Source organism: Suricata suricatta, chromosome 10 (assembly GCF_006229205.1).
Source record: "Suricata suricatta isolate VVHF042 chromosome 10, meerkat_22Aug2017_6uvM2_HiC, whole genome shotgun sequence".
NCBI lineage: Eukaryota > Metazoa > Chordata > Mammalia > Carnivora > Herpestidae > Suricata > Suricata suricatta.
Window position 1 is genome coordinate 28,647,346 of NC_043709.1, and position 23,030 is coordinate 28,670,375.

At 35.0% G+C, this 23,030-nt stretch overlaps 1 long non-coding RNA gene across 1 annotated transcript in view; it reads right to left on the reverse strand.

The window, feature by feature from the left end:
• Positions 1-22,820, reverse strand: part of LOC115305494 — a 57,645-nt gene extending 34,825 nt beyond the window's left edge. Inside the window, exons 1-2 of the long non-coding RNA XR_003914808.1 lie at positions 22,748-22,820; positions 6,240-6,366 (exon numbers count right to left, since the gene is read on the reverse strand). This is a non-coding gene — a long non-coding RNA (uncharacterized LOC115305494). The remainder of the gene's footprint in view (positions 1-6,239; positions 6,367-22,747) is intronic.
• Positions 22,821-23,030: the final 210 nt, after the last annotated feature.

Below are 23,030 nucleotides of genomic sequence, written 5' to 3' on the forward strand. Positions count from 1 at the left end.
TTAGAATTAATATTTATTATCCTTTTGTTTAGCAAAAAGGAAGCAAATGTAAGACATCAGTATTATTTGGGAGACAAAACACTTTTTCTTTTCCACTGAAAGACTTTTGCAACTTTTCTACAAAATTAATTGATATCATCAGCTGTAATGTCCCACAAAAATGATTTAAAAAAGAACAACTACAATGTACGGGTATTTAGTTTCTGGACTGCTTATTTACCTAGGCAGAGAACCCTGCAACAACACTAATAAGAAATCCAAATTAAAATGAAAGGTTTTTTGTTGTTATAGGAATGATAACTACTAGTGATAAAACTGTGTAAAATTAATAGGGTCACCATCTCTTTCTGCCCCGAATATAGCAAAACTCTAGTCCTAATCTGACATTTCCTATTTCCACTGATAATGTTATTTTCTTACGAGATGTTTGATCCTCGCTCTGTCTCTGTCTTTTTCTTTCTGGTCCTCCCCACTCATTTATCTTATTCCTAATGTCACGTAATTGTTGATTCAATTTCCATAAAGCCTGTCAAATTATAACCCTTATCCTGGTTTTGTTTCTTAATCTTTCTAGAGTTATACTATGCTTGAAGCCTCCCAACCAGTCTCCTGCCTTATTTTCTCCCCTAAAATCCATCCCAAAGCAGCCTTCATAAAGACATGTTGACTAATGTATTGCCCCTGCCTTACCTCCCTAAAGCATTAGACTAATCATATTGTTCCCCAACTCAGAAAACTTAGGTGGTTTTAAGTCTCCTATTGGAGCTGCTTCTGACAAAAGAGGGTGCACAAGACAATTTACTGGGGTTCAGAAGGAAACTAGTAGGATATCAGTTTGTCTGAAAGTATTTAGAAATAATAAACATTACTCGGTATTTTGTTTGAAAGCAAGTGAGCAGAGGAGGGGCAGAGAGAGAGGAGGCTGGAGAGAATCTTAAGCAGGTTCCATGCTCAGTGCAGAGTGATGCAGAGGTCAATTCTACAACCCTAGGATCATGACCTGAGCTAAAATCAAGAGTTGGATACCCAACTGACTGAGCCACCCAAGAGCCCCAATATTACTCATATTGAATTTCATTATTCATAGTATCTCGACACTATCCTAAGAGACCAAGTACTAGACAACCTCATGCCTTCAGTTACTTGAGCACATGGCAAATTATATGAGTTTATAAAGCATGTAGTCATTCTTTTCCAATGACCAAAAGCAGAATCTTTAAAACACTTTGGAAGAGATGGAAAAGGTTAAGCAAATAGTATATAAAATACAAAGGTTTGTTGGCTATTTCATGGAAGAGCATTTAAAATATTTCATGGCAGGGCATTTAGAAGAGGGATAAAATTTTGAAAAAATATAAATAATTTTATTTCATAAAAAAACACTAGTAGTTTCTAATTATACTATTCCTTTCTGTAATGATGAGCAGTTTTCAGAAGTATATTGCCCAGCAGATATTGAAAGAATAAACACTTAATCTATCCCCCCAAGGTAAAGATTATGAATTAACAATGAGTGAGAAAATTATTGACGTTCAAAAGAACCCATACTATGTAGAAGGCATTTAGAAATGGATATTTGGGGGTGCCTGGGTGGCTCCATCAGTTAAGCATCCAACTTCAGTTCAGGTCACCATCTCATGGTTTGTGGGTTCAAGCCCCGGGTCAGGCTCTGTGCTGACAGCTCAGAGCCTGGAGCCTGCTTCAGGTTCTGTGTCTTCCTCTCTCTCTCTGTCCCTCCAGGCTCATGCTCTGTTTCTGTCTCAATAATAAATTGGGAAAAAAAAAACATAAAAAACTAAAAAGAAAAAGAAAATGGATATTTGGAAATATCTCTGCCCAATGTGATTTTATTACTAAAAAAAAAAGTCCTATTTGCAAACTTTAAAATTTGTAAACTTTAAAAAGTAGATAAAAGATACTGCAATGTGTTAAAAGATTTCCCAAATGCAAAAATTTATTAGACTCAAAACTACTTGCTAACAGAACAAGAATATTACACCTTCTGATTAACTGAGAAGAGTAGATGATTAGTATTTAAAAAGATGGACATTTACTACTTCATTCAACAAAAGTCTCTACAAAATTGATGGATTGGGTTTAAAAATGAATATCATTATTTAATAAGCCAAGAAAATGGGACCTTTTTCCCCTTTGGATCTACATTATGCTGTGAGGTATTATTTTTAGCTTAGTGGTAAAAACCAAATAAAAGCAAATTTAAGAGAGAACCAAATTTTTGGGTTGCTGTATCACATAGAGTTAAACCAAGGTTCTATAAGCATTGAAGAAAATTCATTCACATTATTCTCACACAAAATAGTATAGTTAATATTTAATGATGTGATAAAATGTTAGTAATATTTTAGGGAGAGAAGGAATGAGTATATATGACTAATAAATAAAATTAAATAATATATAGTATATTAATTATATTACTATAATTTAATATAATATATTAAAATATTTTAAATATATTTACATAGTGATATATAGATGTGTGTGTGTGTGTGTACATAATATACATATGTATACATAGCTGCAAACTCAATACATTTTTGTTTACTAATGAAGTACAAAATATACCAAGTTAGGGTCTCATTTGGGCTGCTGGACCTTGACACTATTGACATACTGGGGCCCTCTAGGTCTTTATTGCAGGGAGGAAGGCTATCCTGAGTCCAGTAGGATATTAAGCAGCATCCCTGGCTTCTACTCACTAGGTACCAGTAGCATCTCCGCAGATGTTCTGGGGAGAAAAGTCTCCCCTACTGAAAACCAACAGTCTACAGAGTACATTTCAAACTCCTAAATCCAACATTAGATTGGATTGCACACTCTGAACCCAGCCTAAATTTCTAATCTTCTATAATCTGTATTTCTAACATTATATTTTATAATTTTGCTACTTATCCTCATTCCCACCCTTTTTGCATATATCCCTTCTCATACAGTTAAATTAAGTCTGCTCTTCATAATTTGCCCCTATGTTTTTACTAATGGCGAGAAAGATTCTCCTGCCATTTCTTTATGACAATATTTTACCCATTCTTCAAAATTTGTGATAAATTATGCCTCCTTCTTAATGTGTCCTTTAAATTTCCTTGTTAAAATAAACCTACACTACAAGTACAAAATAAATTATCTCTTAGTTTTTATGGCAAGCTCTTAGGTGTCTCTATTTTTAGTATCTTTCTTCCTTCCCAAACCTACACTAGATCTCTCATAAAAACTGTGTACAAATTTAAATTATTGCTAATGCTGTTAATGTGATTTTTTTTCTTTTATAGTTTATTGTCAAGTTGGTTTCCAAATAAGACCCAGTGTTCATCCCAACAAATGCCCTCCTCCATGGGCTTTAAGAAGAAAATGGTAAATCTGTATGTATTTACATACGATGTTCAACATACATTCCTAATTGAAAAGTAAAACAATGGATGATATCTTTGAGAAAAAATTAAAATTATCCTTGTATACAGAAAAAAGTTATAAAAAGATAGGTAACTGTAGCAGAGGTTATTTTGGGGATGTGAGGAAAGAATCATCAATTATGGAATTATTTTATAATTTTACTTTTTAAGCAGTTTTTTAAAATATTTACTTATTTTTGAGAGAAAGAGCATGAGAGGAGCACAGAGAGAGGTAGACACAGAATTGAAACAGGCTGTAGGCTCTGAGCTGTCAGCACAAAGCCCAGGTGGGGCTCAAACCCAGTAGCCGCAAGGTCATGACCTGAAAGAAAGTCGGACACTCAACTGACCAAGCCACCCAGACACCCCTGATTTTATAATTTTGAAGAGTTATTTAAAAGTTACAGAATTTAGTATACTTTTCATGGTTTACCTGTATTTTCTTGTTAGAAACTTCCTTGCAGACTACAAATTCCTAACTAGATGGAATCTAGCCTTACCCTGTGCATTGAAACGGTGGCCATTTTTATAACTGATCTTTTAGCATTGCTCTTCTCTCAGGTCTGTCATCCTGAGTCCTGTTGGTTTGACAGAAGCTGTTTCTAGATCATTATTAGTTAGTAGTCAATAATAGTACAGTCTCCTTTGTGAATATTTCCCTATAGATATCCAGAAAGGTAAACTAAAATTCCTAAGAGGAGAAGCAAGAATATTTCTTGGAAGCAAAGGTTAAAGTTTAATATTTGAATAAAAAAGGTCAGTATGCCTTCTGGTTTTACTTGTGAGAAGAGAAAAATTCAGACACAAGACACCTTGGCTTTTCTAAGGTCTTCCTTACTGTATCTAAACTAGACACCTTACCAGACCTGCTGGGTTGGTTATTAATTTAACCAAAGGGGCATTTAGATTTCCTTGCTTTACCTTTTCTAAAATGAAAGGCAATAACTCATATATGTCTGCTGCAAGGATGAAACTAGTCCTCAACTCTTAGTTTTCCATGTAATGGCTAATTAAGTTAGTGAATGGTTCATAGTCTTGTTCACAAAGCGTCGAACTTTCCGCTTCCTGTAGCGGGAGTGAAGGAAGATACTGAACTTCCTTTATGAATTTGTAATGGAAATGTTGAGTCACATGACTTGGAGAGTCTTAAATGAAAATTTCAAGGCATGTAGGAAAAAAATTTAGGAGAACTTTCTTTGTAGGACACACAGTATGAAAAGTCACTCAAAGAGCTCATTTTGGGAGCAAGAACATTTTTGCTGATTTTTACTGCAAATTGCCACAGATAACATGGTAATTATGTATGTTGAAAATAGTCTAATTCTGAGTCATTCAGTAAAAATTAAAGAAAAATTATGGCAAAAAAATCTACTTGAAAATCTCACATAGAAATCTTTTCAAAATAACATCCAACTTTTCCCAGGACAATTCCCCCCACCTCCAAATTTGGTCAGGGTCATTTAGTTCAAATGCTGATTTCTCTAAGCATCAGTTTTATCTCTTAGAAGAAACATAAATTTTAACTCATTAAAAGACCAGAAACCTAATACAAATAATGTAGAATATGAAATGAATTATTAAAGTAGAACCATTCAGAAGTTGTAGTTCTACTTTTATAAAAACTAAATAAAATTGTGAGTAAGAACATATGAACACAGAAATAAATGGAAGAATAATCAGAATGTGGAAGACAGGGACAAGGAAATAGCAACTGTCAACCATCAGGCATCCTGCAAGTACAGAATTAAAATAACCCCTTCTCAGGGGTGAGAGAATCTGATTCAAAAATCTTCCTTTTCTCCTCAGTACCAAGGCAAAAAGAAAATTTAGGACCTGCTTCCTGAGGCTCACATCTTTACCAAGATGTATGAGCACTGTAGCACATTTAGTACTTGCAGTATACTTAGTGTCTATTGCTTTTCAGTCAATACAGGCTGATACAAGCAATACCCCAGTGCTAGAAGCAGCCTGGCATTCCAGGGATTTCCTGACCTGGTGTGCAGAGGTCCTGCAGCTTCTTTGACTCTCTCTTCTTCTGGCTAAAACAGAACACTTCTTCCATAGTGGAAATGGAAACAAGGGAAGTACTTTTCTTATTAGCATCTATCTCCCTCCCAACAGGAATGAAGAGAAAGATAAGAAAGACGAGAAAGCAAGAAAGGAAGGAAGGAAGAAAAAGAAAGAAAAAGAAAATAGGCCCTTTTAGTGTTCAGCTATGAGTTCTAAGATAGGAGAATATTGTGCTCAGCAAGAAATCTTGGCTCTCTGACTATCTTTACAATAATTAGGCAGACATCTGCCAACTTATTTCTATATCTCCACTGCTATCAGCATGGGGAAGGGGATTAGAATCTCTCCCTGTCTGTTCACTATTGTGGTGTCACAGTTTTAAAATACAGTCAATAAATACATATTTGTGACATGAATGAATTTTCACACTGCAATAATTATAGCAACTCCCGAAATGCTAGAACCTTTGTGGAAAGTACAGTCGTTATCCTCAAAGATAAAACACTGATTCATATTCAAAACAAATACAATCCTAATGTAGATTCTGACTAAAGAAATGTCAGGTCTTTACTATGCCCCAAAGTTCAATCTTTTTGGAATAATAACTTGTTATATAATTATTCAGAGTCATTGAGATTTATTCTAACTTCAATATGCAGTACCAAATAAGATCCAAATCCTCATATTTATTTTGGATTAAGAAACATTAACAGAGGACCCAGAATATGCAGGTTACTTGTGTGTCTCTGTCCTGGTTCAAACTGGGAAACAGAACCAGTGACAGATATATTTTAAGAGATTTATCACAAGGACATGGCTTACATGTTTGGATAGTCTGGCAAAGCAAGTCTGAAGTCCGAAGAGCAGGACAGACCTCCTCAGCAAGTGGCGAAGCCGACACCCACAAGCAGAATTCTTCAGGGCAGTTCTTCACGGAGGCTGTGAAGGCCTGTCAACAGATTGAATGAGGATCACTTATGTTATTTAGGATGATCTTCCTTTCTTACTTCAGGTCCACTGATTATGGACTTTAGTCACATCTACAAAATACATTCACAGAAATTAGTAGATTAGTGTTTGATCAGAAACTGTGGACTACAGTCCACCCAAGTTGAAATATTAAAATTGTTCATCACACTGTTTGATTAGGGGATGGCAAAGATGATAAAATATGCCTTTTTCGTGCTCATTAAAAAAAATAAGTAGATATCTCCATGACCACAAGGCAGGATGCAACTGCTTTGTCCAGAAAACTTTAACTGAAGTGCTATGGCCAAACTTAGAAAAGGTGACCTCCATCTCAAAGGACAAACCACCTCAAGATTGAGATGGTATTTGGGCAGCAGGCTCTATACCACAATGCTACCTTCACCAATAACTGTGCAACTTTGAAAAATCCATTTAACCTAGATGAACCTCAAAATGATTCTTAAATGGGGATCATAAGCATGCCCTGCTCAACTCACATGGTTTTAAAATGAAATATGAAAATGTAACTAAAAACATTAACTAAATTATAAAATATTTATGATATTAATGTCACCTGAAACTCTGAAATTATGGTAGGTTGGTTGAACAATGGCTCCCAAAGATGCCATGTCCTAATTCCCAGAACTTGTGAATATGTTGTTGCTTTAAATTGTAAAAAGGGATTCTACAGATATGATTAAAATTACAGACCTTGAGATAGGAAGATTATCATGAATTATATCTTTGTGGGTCCAATATAATCACAAGGGCTCTTCTATAAGGGAGGTAGTAGAGTCAGAGACAGAAAGGAGCCCTGCACTGACAGAAGCAGAGTTCATGATGATGTGACTGCTAGCTGGAAGGGTACTATGAGCCAAGGAATATGGGTGGCCTCCAGAAGCTAGAAAAGGCAAACAGACTTTTTTCTAAAGCCACTGGAAGGAACATGGCCCCGCTAACACCTTGATGTCAGCCGAGGGAAACCCATTTTGGACTTCTGGCCTCCAGAACTATTAATATAATAAATTTGTGGATTTCTTTAGTCACTAACTTTGTGGTAATTGTTATAACTGCAATAGGAAATGACATATATACTACATAGATATGGCCTTGTAGGGTATTTACTGTGTCAGAGAATGCTATTTGTCCCCAGTGTCCAATCCCTCCTTTGTCCATCTTTAGCTGAAGATGTTTAGAATAAAGACTAATCTTCCTTTGCAGCCAGGATGACAGGTAACCATGTTTTGCCTGTGCAGGATAAGGGGAAGGGAGGCCTGCAGCTTCTGCAAAGTATCCTTAAAGGAGATAAGCTTCTTCATCTCTTCTTTCTCTTTCATGCTGGTTGCAATTAGGGCATTATGAATGAAGCTGGAACAGACAACTTAAGACTGTGAGATGGAAACTCATGTTGAGGACAGCAGACCAAAAACAGACAAACGGAGCCAGGATCCTTGACTGTAGAACCACCATACTCAGTCCTCACCAAGTATCCAGACTTTGGTATGAGAGACAAATCAATTTTTGTCTTGTTTAAACATCCTTATTTTGAACATTCACCCATGTATAACAAAACTTAATTTTACCTACGATTGTCTATTTCTCAATTAAATAGACAATTATTTTATATGTATCATAAAAATGAGTTTTAGGTAAAAGGCTAAAGAGAGTTTTATCAAATGAAAATATTAGAAAATAGGATGTTCACAGAAGGAATGCCATAAGTAAAAATAAAATATCCAAATACTTAAACTTTCCTTTACACTTTTTTACAAGCTCATATCGTCTATATGAAATGCAAATATTCTGACCCTAACTACTCACCATGACCACAACCATAACCTGTTATTATTTCTCTAAACAACCACCATGCATCATCACTACTGGACTTTACACTACAAACATTTGGCCTTCCAAGTGTTTTAAAAAGGTAGTCTATTTGGTCAGAATCTTATTTTGAAAGTCAGAAGGTTTTCATGCAGACATACTAATAAAGAATATGTGACCATTTTCCCCTGGCATCATGCCTCAGAGACATACTACACATTAAGAATTCCTTCACAAGTACGCAAAGCCAATAAAAAAAATTGCATAATCTTCAACTCAGAGACCAGAGTACAGAAATAATGAAACTCTGCCAGAAGAGATTAATCAAGTTTCTGTAAAGCTATATGCCTCCACGTATTGGTCTTGACATAACATTACATGATGATTGTCTCATTTAATGTGGTTTTTCACTGCATGGTTTTTCACTATATGGGTAAAAGACAAATATGCATGTAGTGATAGAGCCTATTTAACAAAAGTCTATTAATTCAATTTAAAGATTGATAGGAAAAAATAGCTTATATTGGTGACCTACTCCTCTAAACAGTTTTCTCATTTCATCAATAGATAGACATTGACTTGGGATGGACAATGAGATAGGATTGATGAGGACAAGTCAACAATTAGTTGGTTTCAGAATAGCAAAATCAGTTCATTTTCTTTAGAAGAGATACATTTGATGATCAAGGACATGCTGTTACAACAGTGAGGAGTATAACATCAACACTGATATCAAGGCATGGTCTCAATTTTCTAAACACAAATTTTGAGAAATATGTCTGGACACAAGACGAATCTGAAAAACGTGGGGAATTGACATAGGCCTTCCCTTTCAGAGAGAGCAGTGCAGTCTGGAATTAAAAATATAGACAAGATTCTGGAAAAGTTGACTTGCTAATATCCTCAAATTTGGTGAAATGATGGCTGGAAATAAAGAGACTATATTCTCAAACTTGCATATGGTTTAGCATTAAAACAAAAATTACAGAGAATATAAATAGTCATCCAGAGTGTCACTGTCCCAGATCCAGGCTCTATGCTAATATCCAGAGCTAAATTACTAGAAGAACAGTAAACTCTTTTTTAACATTTTTAATATTTATTTATTTTTCAACATTTATTCATTTTTCAGAGACAGAGAGAGACAAAACATGAATGGGGGTGAGGAAGAGAGAGACACAGAATCTGAAGCAGACTCCAGGCTCCAACCTGTAAGCACAGAGCCTGATGTGGGGCTCGAGCCCTTGGACCATGAGATCATAACCCGAGCTGAAGTCAGATGCTTAACCAACTGAGCTACTCAGGCGCCCCAGTGTTTATTTATTTTTGAGAGAGAGAGACAGAGTGTGAGCAGGAAATTGTCAGAAAGGAAGACACAGAATCCGAAGCAGGCTCAAGGCTCTGAGCTGTCAGCACAGAGCCTACTACAGGGCTCAAACCCATGAACTGTGAATTCATGACCTGAACTGAAGTCAGATGCTTAACCAACTGAGCCACCCAAGTGCCCTTGGAAGGGTAAACTCTAAAGCATTAAACTCCCAAAGCTGGTTTTGGAAAAAAACATTTAAATATTCCCTTAAAACAAGTTGACAGTGGAAAAACAGTATATTTCTATTATTATATATATACTATTTTAGGATTAAAATGAATTCTTAGATACAAAATCCACTGAGTTGGGGTGCCTGAGTGGCTCAGTCAGTTGAGCGTCCAACTTAGCTCAGGTCATGATCTCACAGTTTGTGGGTTCGAGCCGCACATCAAGCTCTGTGCTGGCAGCTCAGAGCCTGGGGCCTGCTTCTGATTCTCTGTGTCCCTCTCTCTCTGTCCCTCCCCTGCTCATGATCTGTCTCTCTCTGTCTCTCAAAGATAAATAAATGTTAAAAAAAAAAATTGAAAAAAATTAAATCCACTGATTCAAAAATAAATAAGGAATGGACAAAAAATAAAGTATGACCTATATAAATTATATATAGAAAAAATTTAAATAATCATGAACAGAAGGAAAATATATGTCCATACATATATTACACATACAAAATAATCAAGAACTATCAAAGTCTTCAGAAGAGGAGATTATAAAGCCAAGACTAAGAAAAACAAAACTGAATATCTAATAAAAATAAAAGCAAAAAATAATGAAATATGGAATAAAAGAAAATATTTTAAAAACTAAGATTTAATTTTTTATAAATATAAATATAATTGATAAAACATGGGAAATTAATTTATTTAAAAAGTAAACTTGTGGGGCACCTGGGTGGCTCACTTGGATACCATCCAACTCTTGATTTCAGCTCAGGTTATGATCTCATGGTCCTGGGATCAAGCCCCACATTGAGCTCTGCACGGAGCATGGAGCCTGCTTAAGACTCTCTCTTCTTCTCTTTGCCCCTCTGCCCCTGCCTTGCACTCTCTCTCTCTCAAAATAAATAAACATAAAAAAAGAAAAACAAAAAAAAAAGAATAAACTTGTGACTAAAAAATCAAAATTTTTAGTTACAAAGGTATAGTTATAATAATAAAATAACATTACAAACAACTACAATTAATACATTTTAAAATTCCAATGGAATGAATAATGGTAGAAAAAAAGACAAAATGCCAAATTTGTGCAAGATAAAATAGAGCTCAAATAAAGCAATAACCATTAAAAACTAAACTGTTAATTAATACTGTCTCTTTGAAACACTGTCACAGATATTTTTATAAAGCCATTATTCCAAGCCTTAAAGAGATAACCTCCGTATGAAACATGTTTCTTCCAAAAACTAAAAAGAATGAAAATTACCTAATTAATTTTATAAGTCCAGTAATCCTTGATACTCCAGAAAAAGGAGAGCCATAGAAAAAAAGGAAAATGATAGGATCATTTAACCCATAACAGAAATGCAAAAAATTAAATAAAATTTGGGCTAACTGAATGTAATAATATGCTTTTAAAAACTACACCATGATCAAATATATTTTATCTCAGAAATAAAAAGAGACCTTACCATTACTATTGAAGTAAACTATAGAAGAAAAATCACACAATTATCTCAATGTATATAAAAAATTAATTTGATAGATATTTATAATAAAAAAGAAAACTCTTGGAAAAGGAGGGATAGAAGAAAATTTGCCTAGGTTGGTAAAGTGGTATTCAATAAACACCACTTATTATTATTATTACTATTAGTAAAGAAATATTAAAAGCATTCTTTTTAGTATGGAAAATAGATCATAACATTACTATTATTCAAAATGGTAATGAGGTCTCAGTCAATGCTATAAGATATGAGGTAAAATGAGAGTGAACAGGATGGAGAAAAAGGAGATTAAACTATTATTATTTGCAGATATTTTACTTATTACCGTTGGAAACTCAAAATTATCAACAGTAATTATAACTAAACAAAGTGTAACATATTGCAAGATGCAAAATTAACTTAAACAGATTTCTTGTCTATAAGGAATAATCTGATGCTATATCCTATTATTACAATAAAATAAGGCCCCACTAAAAATAATAATTATAAAGATTTTAAGATGCCAACAAATCAAAAATGTATGACTTTTATGGTTATAATTTTAAACCTCTATTAAAAGATGTAGGCACTAAAGAAATTGAAATGTTCACCACTGGCCTCTCTAGTCCCAAACAGCCTTTATAGATGTCTCCTATGAAAACTGCAAGACATAGAAAGAGTTCTTTCTGCTCCAGGTCAAGTTCCCTAGGAAGTAGGCTCTAAACTGGACAACACCATGTGGTAATTTATAAAGAAGTTGACTGGGGATTAAAATCTGTGGGGAGAGGGAGGAGGCAAAATTGGCACAGGAAAAACTGGGCTGTGATGCAGTCACAATCAACTCCCTACAGGCGTTCTGAAGCTGGGGACGAGGGTCATCAATCAGTTATGGATGCAGACAGTCTCAGTGGACGCATATCACAGACCGAGCAAGGGAGCATAACATTGAGAAAGACAGCTCTCTTCAGTCAAGGACAATCTCCAGAAATTGCTGAAATGAAGGGTGTCAGCCAGCAACACTCTCAGCAAGAGAGGAAACAGATCTCTCAATACGAAAGGAGCTGGGTGGCATAGCACAGTGTCCGCTCTGCTCTAGTCTGTGTGCCATTCAGATCCTCTCTTCTGTTTAAGTTCTGGAAACAGCTACTGAAGGATTATCACAAGGTGGACCTCCTCACAAGGGAAACTTACAAAACGAAGTCCTTTTTCTTGTAGCTTATATTTATCTTCCCTGTTAACCATTTGAGATTCCACTGAACTAGCAATTCTGCTGGTCTCTGGCCCATGATCACCACACACTTCTCAGGTTGTGGCTACTGCCATAACCATTTACCACAAAAACTTGGCAAAAAAGTAACAAGAGATGCACTTTGGATGGCCTCAGTACCACATATACCTATTTCTTTTCATCTTTAGAGGGCTATTTCTTTTCATCTTCAGATTTCCCTAACCAAAAAATCAAGATGTTCAAGGTGCCTGGGCAGGAAGCATCATCCATCTTGTTTTGGGAACCAGCACTTCTAAACATGCAAAGCCCAGGGGCACCTGGGTGGCTCAGTGAGTTAAGTGTCTGACTTTGGCTCAGGTCATGATCTCATGGGTCATGAGTTCGAGCCCCACATTGGGCTCTGTGCTGACAGCTCAGAGCCTGGAGCCTGCTTCAGATTCTGTGACTCCTTCTCTCTCTCTCTGCCCCTCCCTTGCTCATGCTCTGTCTCTCAAAAAATAAATAAAGGTTAAAAATAATTAATAAACATTCAAAGCCCAGAGTTGTGGGATAGGAAGCAACTGGACTGAACTGGGTCACTGGGAAGGATGGTACATGAGGCCATTCTTAATTCCATCCCTTGTTTCCCAAACCCATGAAGCACATGCTGGGAACACAGCACCACTGAATCATCACTGACGTGGAGTGTGTGCTACATGCACTCCACAACGTAATACCCCATCTTTGCTCAGTACTTCTTCTGAGCTAGAACCTCAGTTGGGCTTTCAACAGACTTTATCATTCTATCAGTTTGGCCATTTCTGAACGATGTGGTATATGGTAACACCAGTGGCATAATTCACACACAAAAGGACATTTAAGTAAATAAAAGAGAAAAAAATAAACTCTGCTCTTACACAGCATATATTCTAGTGGCAGAGGATAAAAGATTTTTAGCAGAATCTATAAGCAATCAACTTGCATCTTCTTGTCAACATAGCTATATATACTTTTAACAGAGCTACTAGAGAAATGGTCAGCTTTTACCATCACATTGAGAAACTTCAGCATATCTCCCTCAGTAATAGACAGACCTAATAATAACAATAAAAACATAAGAATATAGAATATAGAACAGCATAAAAACAGCCTGCCATTATAAAAAACACAACTGCAAACAACTGTAGGAAATACAATGTTTTCTTGCAATCTTGGAACACTTCTAAATATTATCGACATACTGACCCATAAAACTTATCCCAGTAAATGTCAAAAGACAGTAATCAAAAAAACCATTTCCTCTGCCTGCAATGCAATTATGTTAGAATCAATATTCAAAAGCTGATTATAAAAAATCCAATGTGTTTGGAAATTAAGAAACTTCTAAATAACTCATGGGTCAAAAAACTCTGTGAAAATTAGAAAATACATAGAATTGGAATGATCATGGAAAAAAAACACATCAAAATTATAGCTTGTTGCTAAAGCAGCTCTTGGAGAAAATTATACAGCTTTAAAATGACCATAATGGAAGAAAAATAATTAAAATTAATTAGCTAAGCTTCTAATTTCAGAAGTAACAGAAAAAGAAAATATACTCAAAGAGAATTTGAAGGGCATAAGTAATATGTATGATAGCCAAAATAATGAAAAAATAAAATAAAATAAAATAGAGGAGCAATAATGTAAAAAAAATGATGGCTAATATTATTAACAATACTCTAGTGAGAGTAATCAAGAAAAAAAATGAAATACATTCAAATAAATAATATGAAAAATAGAATATTTGAAAAATATATATAATGGGCAATTTCTGAGAAAAACATCACACACTAGACTAAATTAAGGAAAAACCTAAAAACCTGATTTCTTCTACCCATTAAATAAATCTTTACCAAAATTGAAAAAAATTGGTCTATTCTTGTTTATGGCTTCTGTCAATATTAAGGGAACAATGATTATAATTTCCAAAGAATTGAGAAAGAGAAGAAACAAACCTCAAGATTAAATTGTGAAGACAGAAAAATAAAATATGATGAGAATATTATTAGAAAATAAATTATAGGACAATCTCAGAAATATAGATTCAAAAGTCCTAAATATAATATATCTAAATCCAGCAAGTAGAGGACCTGGGTGGCTCAGTCAATTAAGCACCAGACTCTTGATTCTTGGCTCAGGTCATGATCTCAGAGTCTTGAGATCGAGCCCCAGGTTGGGTTCTGTTCTGGGCATGGAACCTGCTTAAGATTCTATCTCCATCGCGCTCTCTCTGCCCCTTTCCTGCTCAGCTCCCCAACTTAAGTTCTCAGGTGCACACATGCATGCTCTCTCACTCTATACATAAAATAAAAAGATAAATTAAGTAAATCTAGTAATGTATAGAAACACTACGTTTGAATGACTATATTTGGTTTAGCCTAGGAATGCAAAGACTTTTAATATTAGAAAATACATTAAATCATTTACCACATTAATTTAAGGATTAAAAATACAGGACTTCGATAGTAATATGAGATAATTAAGAGATAAAAGACGCTTAGAAAATTAGAAATAGAAAATGTTTAGTCTGATTAATGGCCTCACCCTTGAAAACAACAATAGTTAAATGCATTCCTTTTATAATTATTTCAAAAAAAGATTGCTCCCCACTTTCATCTCTATTGAACACTGTACTAGAAATCCTAATCAGCACAATAGGACTTTAAAAGCAAATTAAATACGAAATAACTAGAAATAAACAAAGCTATCACTATCTAAACTTAGTATTATCTATAGAAAAAGGGAAATGACTATATAGTAAAATTATAAGAATGGAGAATTCAGCAAGTATTCTTGATATGGAAATTAAATGCAATTTTATAAACTATCAACAATTAATTACCAAAGGTAAAAGAAGTTATTTTTAATAGCACAATACAGAAAGTACCTAGGAATGCATAATACTTTTATAAGGAAAAATATAGAATATTACTGAGCTATGAAACTACCTAGGTAAATATTGAAATAAGTCACATTTATGGATTGAGAGATAAATATCATGGAGATCACAGTGGAATGGTAGAAAATTTAAATAATATTCAGTACCAAAGTAGTTATATCACATCATCTTCAAAAATCAACTCCTAGTGAATAAAAATTCACTGTAAAATGCAAAACTATAAAAATTTAGGAATAAGGAAAAGAATATCATTTTGACAATAGGGAACATAAAGATATTGTTAACAATATACCAAAATAAAAGGCAAACCATAAAAAAATGAGTGATAAACTATGAATTCCGGTTCATTAAATTACAGTATAAAAAAAGTTGGGAAAAAGACATTTGGAGAAAGGCATTAAAAAACAACAATGGCAGTGAAATTAATGACTCAAAAATATGTGAAACAACATGAATAATGGTAGAAAAAGGCAAATCATACAGAATTATTCAGTATTACTCTATTTATATAAGACATACAAAATTAAAAATTTATCTTTACGGATGGCTGATTATAACAAAGGATACAAATTCTTCTCATCTCTATTTGCATATCCTTTTGCATATGTGTAAATAAAATTAGAGAATCAGTGCTGATGGGCACCTGGGTGGTTTGGTCAGTTGAGCATCAAACTCTTGGTTTTGGCTCACGTCATGATCTCATGGTTTACAGGGCTGAGTCCTGCATCCAGCTCTGCACTGATAGCAGAACAGAGTGTTCTACCTCTCTCTCCCTCTGCCCTTCCCCCATTTACGTGTGAGTGTGCTGTCTCTCCCTCAAAGTAAATAAATAAACATGAAAGAAAGAAAGAAAGAAAGAAAGAAAGAAAGAAAGAAAGAAAGAAAGAAAGAAAGAAAGAAAGAAGGAAGGAAGGAAGGAAGGAAGGAAGGAAGGAAGGAAGGAAGAAAGAAAGAAAGAAAGAAAGAAAGAAAGAAAGAAAGAAAGAAAGAAAGAAAGAAAGAAAGAAAGAAAGAAAGAAAGAGGGAGGGAGGGAGGGAAGGAGGGAAGGGAGGAAGGGAGGGAGGAAGGAAGGGAGGGAGGAAGGAAGGAAGAGAATCAGTGTTGTAAAATCACCTTGGTTCTGCCCAACAGACCAGGTAAAATTCTAGTGATTTATAGGTTTTTTCCCTCCATATAAAATCCCCTATTCCACTCAATTAATTTTACCTTTCTATGCAAACAATGTCTCCAGCCCTGTCTTCTTTGGATCAATCTTTGGATTAAGTACCATTACCAGAGCACTCATTACTTGTTCAAGGTATTTGTAGTCAGAGTTGAGAAACAGACTTATAAGCAAGTCACTGAAACTGTAAAACATGGGACAATAATTTCCATGTGCATGATTGAACAGAGTATCACAGGAATACCAAAACATGGTTTTGTCCACAGGAAACTGAAAAATGCTTTCCAGAGCAGGTAACATGAGAGATTGTGAATTTCCTCATAAAAGCTTTCTGTCTATATTATCTTAATGCACATAATTTGGGGATAATCCTTGGTCTATAGTATTCAAACATTTACCACCTCAATGTCACCAAAATGTAGTTATAATCTTATGTGAATTTTCAGAAATAAAAATATATTCATCTTCATCCTTCCCCTAGACCATGTCAGTTCTTTCTGTGTTAAAAAAAAATTTTTAAGTAGTCTTTACGGAACTGTAAAATTTCTTAAAAGGCTATATATTTGCTAAAAATCCACTGTTCTTTAATAACTAATGTATCCTTTCTTCAGCAAAAGATAACTATGGAAAGTTTTAAAACAATTTTCTGAACAATCTTTATGGGTAGTTTCCCACTTCTCCAGATAGAAATATGGAAGAGTTCAACATACCAGAAATTTAATAATCTAAATATTAAATATCAAACCTAGATTATATAAGCTATGTTTTAAATATTGATGACAGACATGTTTGACTTATGGATATAGATATTAATCTTTTTCTTACCATTTCTACACACAAAGCCACATACACTTAATTCAACAACTGTTGACTGATCACTCATTGTAATCAAGGTACCATAAGAGATAAAATTAAAAGTATGATAAATTCTTGAAATGTATACCACAAATGTCTAAAATAAAGCAAAAATGTGAATGAACTAATAAAATAAGACTTTATGTCAAATATGGAGCATAAAAAACTCTCTCATAAGAGAGTAGATTTCAGTGTGGAGTCCAAAAGAGATAGTGGAATAGTGTCTGTCAGTTGGAAATCATCACAGAAGCAAAGGCCTTGACTTAAGAACAGAATGCGGTCAAGAAACACTGAAGAATTCAATTTGATCAGATTATATGTCTGAGTTAGAAAAATTTCCATCTCCCATAACCAATTTGTATTACATGTCTGAAGTTATAAAAGATTATATAACTATATCCAGGCTCAGTAGGAAAAACTGCCACAAGCAATTAGCAAAAATCGCTATGAGTGAAGAAGGTTGGAATGGCAGCCTACAGTCCACATATTTGCTAATTAGGGAATTAGACATCTGAGGCATAGCAAGAGGTTAGGATAGATAGTTAAAATATGTCAGGCTCAGAATTTGAAGGGCTTTAAATTCCAAACCAAGGAGTTTGTGTTTTATGTATCTTTTAAACTTTAATTACAGAAATAATACAAAGTTTATTGTGATTTTTAAAAACCCTAAAGTATGTACAGAAAAGTAAAAATGTCTTTCCCAATACCACTCTAAAGAAGCAATAAATCAGTGTACCAATCTTCCAACTTTTATACATACATATACAAACAGGTATAGAATATGCACTATAAATTATTTCTGTGTAAAAACAGGTCCCCATTACACGTATAATTTTAGAATTCTGTGTTTTTTGTAGATATCTTTTCATGAAAGTACAGGGATCTATCTCATCTTTTTTAAGTGCAGCATATTTGATTGTATTTATATTACTGACCTATTCTTTAGCTAATTAAGAGCCATTAAAATTTTTCAGTGGAAGAGAATATGGTTAGAAACTTTTAAAAACTGAAAAAAAGTTGAGTTAACACATTTTCAGAAGAGAAATAGGAGATAAAGAAAACACTTAGGAGATTACGATGTTCTAAGTAAACTCTAATGAGATCTTGAATTGAGACTCTAAGAGATTTGTCAGCTAATTTAATGAAAAAATGTTTATAATGATCCTTATTTACCAGGTGGAAACAAAAAAGAACTTTGACAAGAAAGGCCCCTTGTGGATGACTAGGGAGATCAAGAAGTTACCTCTAGCAAAAGTTAACAAAAGGAAACAAAAATAGTTTATTGCAGAACTTTCCCATCCTTGACTCTTGTTTTCTAGCTCCCTATCTTCTTACCAGTTGCCATGTTCTATCAATTTCATGGCAGTATTTCCCGAACCCATCCAATTTTATCTATTCCTACCATCACTATCCCTACTTATGCCCCGTTATCCCCCCCCTTTGCACTGCTCTCCCTCAAATTCAACACTATTGTCAAACTCAAGATGGTTCAGGTGTCTATTGCGCACTGTACATCTTCTGTGTTGGCTGCTGAATTTCCCTTAAACATATGTTGTCATGTCACTGAATCTTCACACACACACACACACACACACACAAAAACACTTTCTGGTTTTGTGACTTTGGTGAAATTATTCAACCTTGCCCTTTAAGACAGTTTCCTCATCTGTTAAATGGGGGTAACAGCATCTGTTGCATGGACAGTATCAACGAATGTTAACCTCTCAGTGTGCTGGTATCATATAGTAAGCACAAGAAAGATAGCATTCATTTGCATGAGTGCTCAACCATACCCAAAACCAACTCCGCAGCCTGCACAACATCACAACTTTCTTGCCCATTATGTATTTCTATTCATGTTTTCACACCTCACTGCTCTAACCCATGCTGCTCTCTTTGACTAGAATGTCTTCCCCAATCTCTCTCTCTCAATATGTAAATTCTCACTTTTATAGGTCCCACTCATAAGAAAATATTGCTATTTTTCCTAATAACAATCTCTCAATTGTCTCTATTACCACAGCATCTTATATGTATCTAGATATAACACTTTCTCTTGAATTTTATTTTTATACATATTTGTTTACATGCCTTATACACATGCTTATACTTATAGCTATATATCTTCACCTCTAGGTTCTTAGCTTCTGTAGAAGTTGGGAGCAAGAACCAATTCTTTATCTTTTATGAAATCTAAAATGTTGTGGTTTTTTTTTCACAGAAAAAAAGGTCTATGCCAGGTAATTTCCATTTGTCCCTCCAAACTCCATCCTGCCGTCTATGCTAGTAAGCTGATGCATGGACCTCATCAGCAGACAATGGAAGGAACAGTCCAGAGATCAAAAGAAGGGAGGAGAGAGGAGTCAGGTTCTGGCTCTCTCTTAGAGTCACACTGAGCTGGCTGCATCCCTTGACTGAAGGTCACTGCTCCACTCAATGTGGCCAAATCAATAGGACCCTGTCTTTTCCAAACTTAGTAACTGCTCTATCCATTTGTCCATCTGGGCCTAAAGGTTACTAGCCCTAAAGAACTACATAGCCCCCACATTTGTAAAAAGTTGCTTTTTTAAACCTCCCCCTAGAATCACCCATCCCATTTTGAGTATGTTTTTTTTTTCCCTTTTGCTGGAACTATCTGCTAAAAGTTCATAGGGAATTTTTAGATAAAGGATAGGATTGGAAAGTAACTCCTTAAGGTCTGTCTTCTCAACCAAGTAAGAAAGGTCTTTACTTAGACTGGAGAAGACATTAGTGTGGTTGGAGGCTAAAGGAAATTGTAAAAGGATTAGAAAAACTGCTGAGGAAGTTAGTTAATGGTAAATAAAGGCTGGCATAACAGCATGGAGGGAGGGCCTAATTGCACAGAGCTCAGCTGGCAAGCTCTCCTGAATTTCTCCAGCAGTGCTTAGCAGAACAAGATCAAGAGAATTGTTAAAAGAAAACAAAGCAAATCAAAACAAAACAAAAGTGATAAGGTTTAACTAAACTGTGAGTTATGGGCGACTGAAACATCGTGGAATCCGAAGGTCCTAAGAAAGGTCATAATCAAAACCCAGGTAAAAGTTCAAAGGGAGACAAGTGAAGCCAAGAGGTTAATGGGTAATCTTTAACCTTTAGTCTATTTGGAAGAAACATCGATTAGACTATTTGTATAATACTACTGATAACAAACGCACAGTGGCTGCATTTTTTAATCTTATGACCAGACACGACTCTGCTTACTTGCAGTTTAGTTTATGTGCCCACAGGTAGGCTGCCTATAATTTAAATTATCTTTTTAGGTAACAGGGTTTGGATAATGTTCTTGTTATTATTCAGAAATTCCTCTTTGGGCTCCCTCTGAAATTTGATTTTGCAAACACAAATTGCACTTTCTAGAATTTGAATATTTATAACTTTCTTTTCATTTTGCTTCAGTTCTTACTTTGCTTTCAAGAATTTGCACTTCTGACAGATTAAGAATAACAACCAGATTTTAGACCTGGATGTAAAATAAACAAAGGGGAAAGGAAAAAAAGAGAAGAAATGCAAAATAATCACACTAACAAAACAATCAAGTTCTCAACTGCAATAAGGAAAGAGGAACTGCTGTCCATGCTACACAAAGGTTGCCTAGGGAACAATACTTGTACATTTCTCGTTCTCAAAAATATACCAATGAAATGTTTGCGTCTTTTTTCTTTTTCTTTTGGAATTTTCAACCAAAACCTACTCTGAACTTGGGAGTCCTTTGTGATTCACCTTGTAAATTCTTTCTTCACTGCTCATATCACAGAATTCACCAAGCTGGCAACATACAAAAGGGCATTGATTTTTTTTTTTAATTCAAAAGTTATATGACTGCAACTTGTAAGGAAAATGTCCGCTCTCTCTGGAGCCTCTAGAAATAGTAAAGTATAAATTGGTTTTGCCTCTAAGTATCCTTCATTTTTGTTTATTTTCTTTCTACTTTCAGATTATAAACTCCTCCAGGGCAGGCACTAGATCTGCAAATTTTTATGTAATTTCCCAAAGAAATTAAAACAGTTCTAAACCCAGAGAGAAAAATAAATAAATCTTTTTGGCTATTATTATGTATGTATAACGTTAAAAAGTAGTTTGGGAAATTGTGAATTGTTTTTTCTTTTCAATTTGTTAAAATGAAGTTAGATCTTGGGGCACCTGGGTAGCTCAGCCAGTGAAGTGTCTGACTTCAGCTCAGGTCATATCTCACCATTCAAGAGTTTGAGCCCTGTATGGAGCTCTGTGCGGACAGCTTAGAGCCTTCAGATTCTGTGTCTTGCTCTCTCTCTCTCTCTCTCTCTCTCTCTCTCTCTGCCCTCTCCTGCTTGTACTCTGCCTCTCTCTCTATCTTAAAAATAAATAAACAATTTATTTTTTTTTAAATGGACTCAGATCTTAACATGTTTGCCATCAGTAAATAACCACATCTAAGGAAAAGGCTGCAGGGGTAAAGGTATTTTTATCCCATACTGGGTACTGTGTGATTCTTCTGTCCAGGTATGAAACATGAAGAGGCAGACTGAAAGGGATTGGCCATTTACTCCTTTAGTTTTTCTAGCCACTCCCTCCAGTTGGTGGATGCTTCCTTTCATTTCTATGACAAAAACAAACCAAAAGGATTAGTCATGAATAATTTTAAGATTATACTCAGGGATTTACTAAGATCAAAATATTTTTAATTTATTTATTTTGAGAGAGAGTGTAATTGAGCCACCCAGGTGTCCCCTAAGGCCAATATTAAACCATTAACTATTTGTTGAAGACATATACTGTTTATGAAAAGGAAAATGAATTGTAATAAGACAAATATAAATTAATCTACCTGTCAAATACAGACATATGGATTGGCTAAATATTTATATAAATGCACCATATTTAGTGGGTATGAAGTTTGAGAAGACATTTTTACTTTCAAGAAGCTTAAAACCTATTGATAGGTTTTCATAGAAGGAAAATACTTATGTTACCCTAGTCTCAGTGTATAAGCAGAATTTCAATTTCAGATACTGTTAAAGAGGTCTCAATGCTAAGCCCCTACATCACCAAATCAAGACTTAATTTAATTATAGTTTCTGTTCTCCCAGAAATGGAATCTTAGACCAGTCAAGAATCACCTAATCAGTACTACTGGGGTAATGTGCCTGATAAACCCCTGCCGTTCCCTAAAGGTAGTGAATTTGCAATAACCAAGTTGATTTTTTTTTTTTGGTCTAGTTTATTTTTCTTGTTCCTGCTCCCTTGGGTCTATTAAAGACATTAATTTTGTATCATTCTTCAGAACTTTCTACCCGTTAGATTGGATGCGGCTCGATTCAAATCGATTTTTTCTCAAATAAACTTTATAATGTGCCTCAGTTTACTTGTCACAGTTCCGGTGTAAGGTGATAGAACCGAAGGAGACACCGTTGACCCACAGGAAGAAGCAATGGTAGGTATCTGCCGAGCCCCTGTCGCTCCCTGCGGTCCACCGGATCCTCTGCAGCTTTCGCTTTAGGAGCTTCCAGACTTTTCTCTGACCCTTTCTTACTCTGGACTGGGTCCGGAAACTGGCAGAGTCATACTGGGTCCAATTGGGAATCGGACCGGGTCCAGAACTGGAAAAGGTTCTACTTGGAAACTGGACCGGGTGCAGGCGGGAATGGG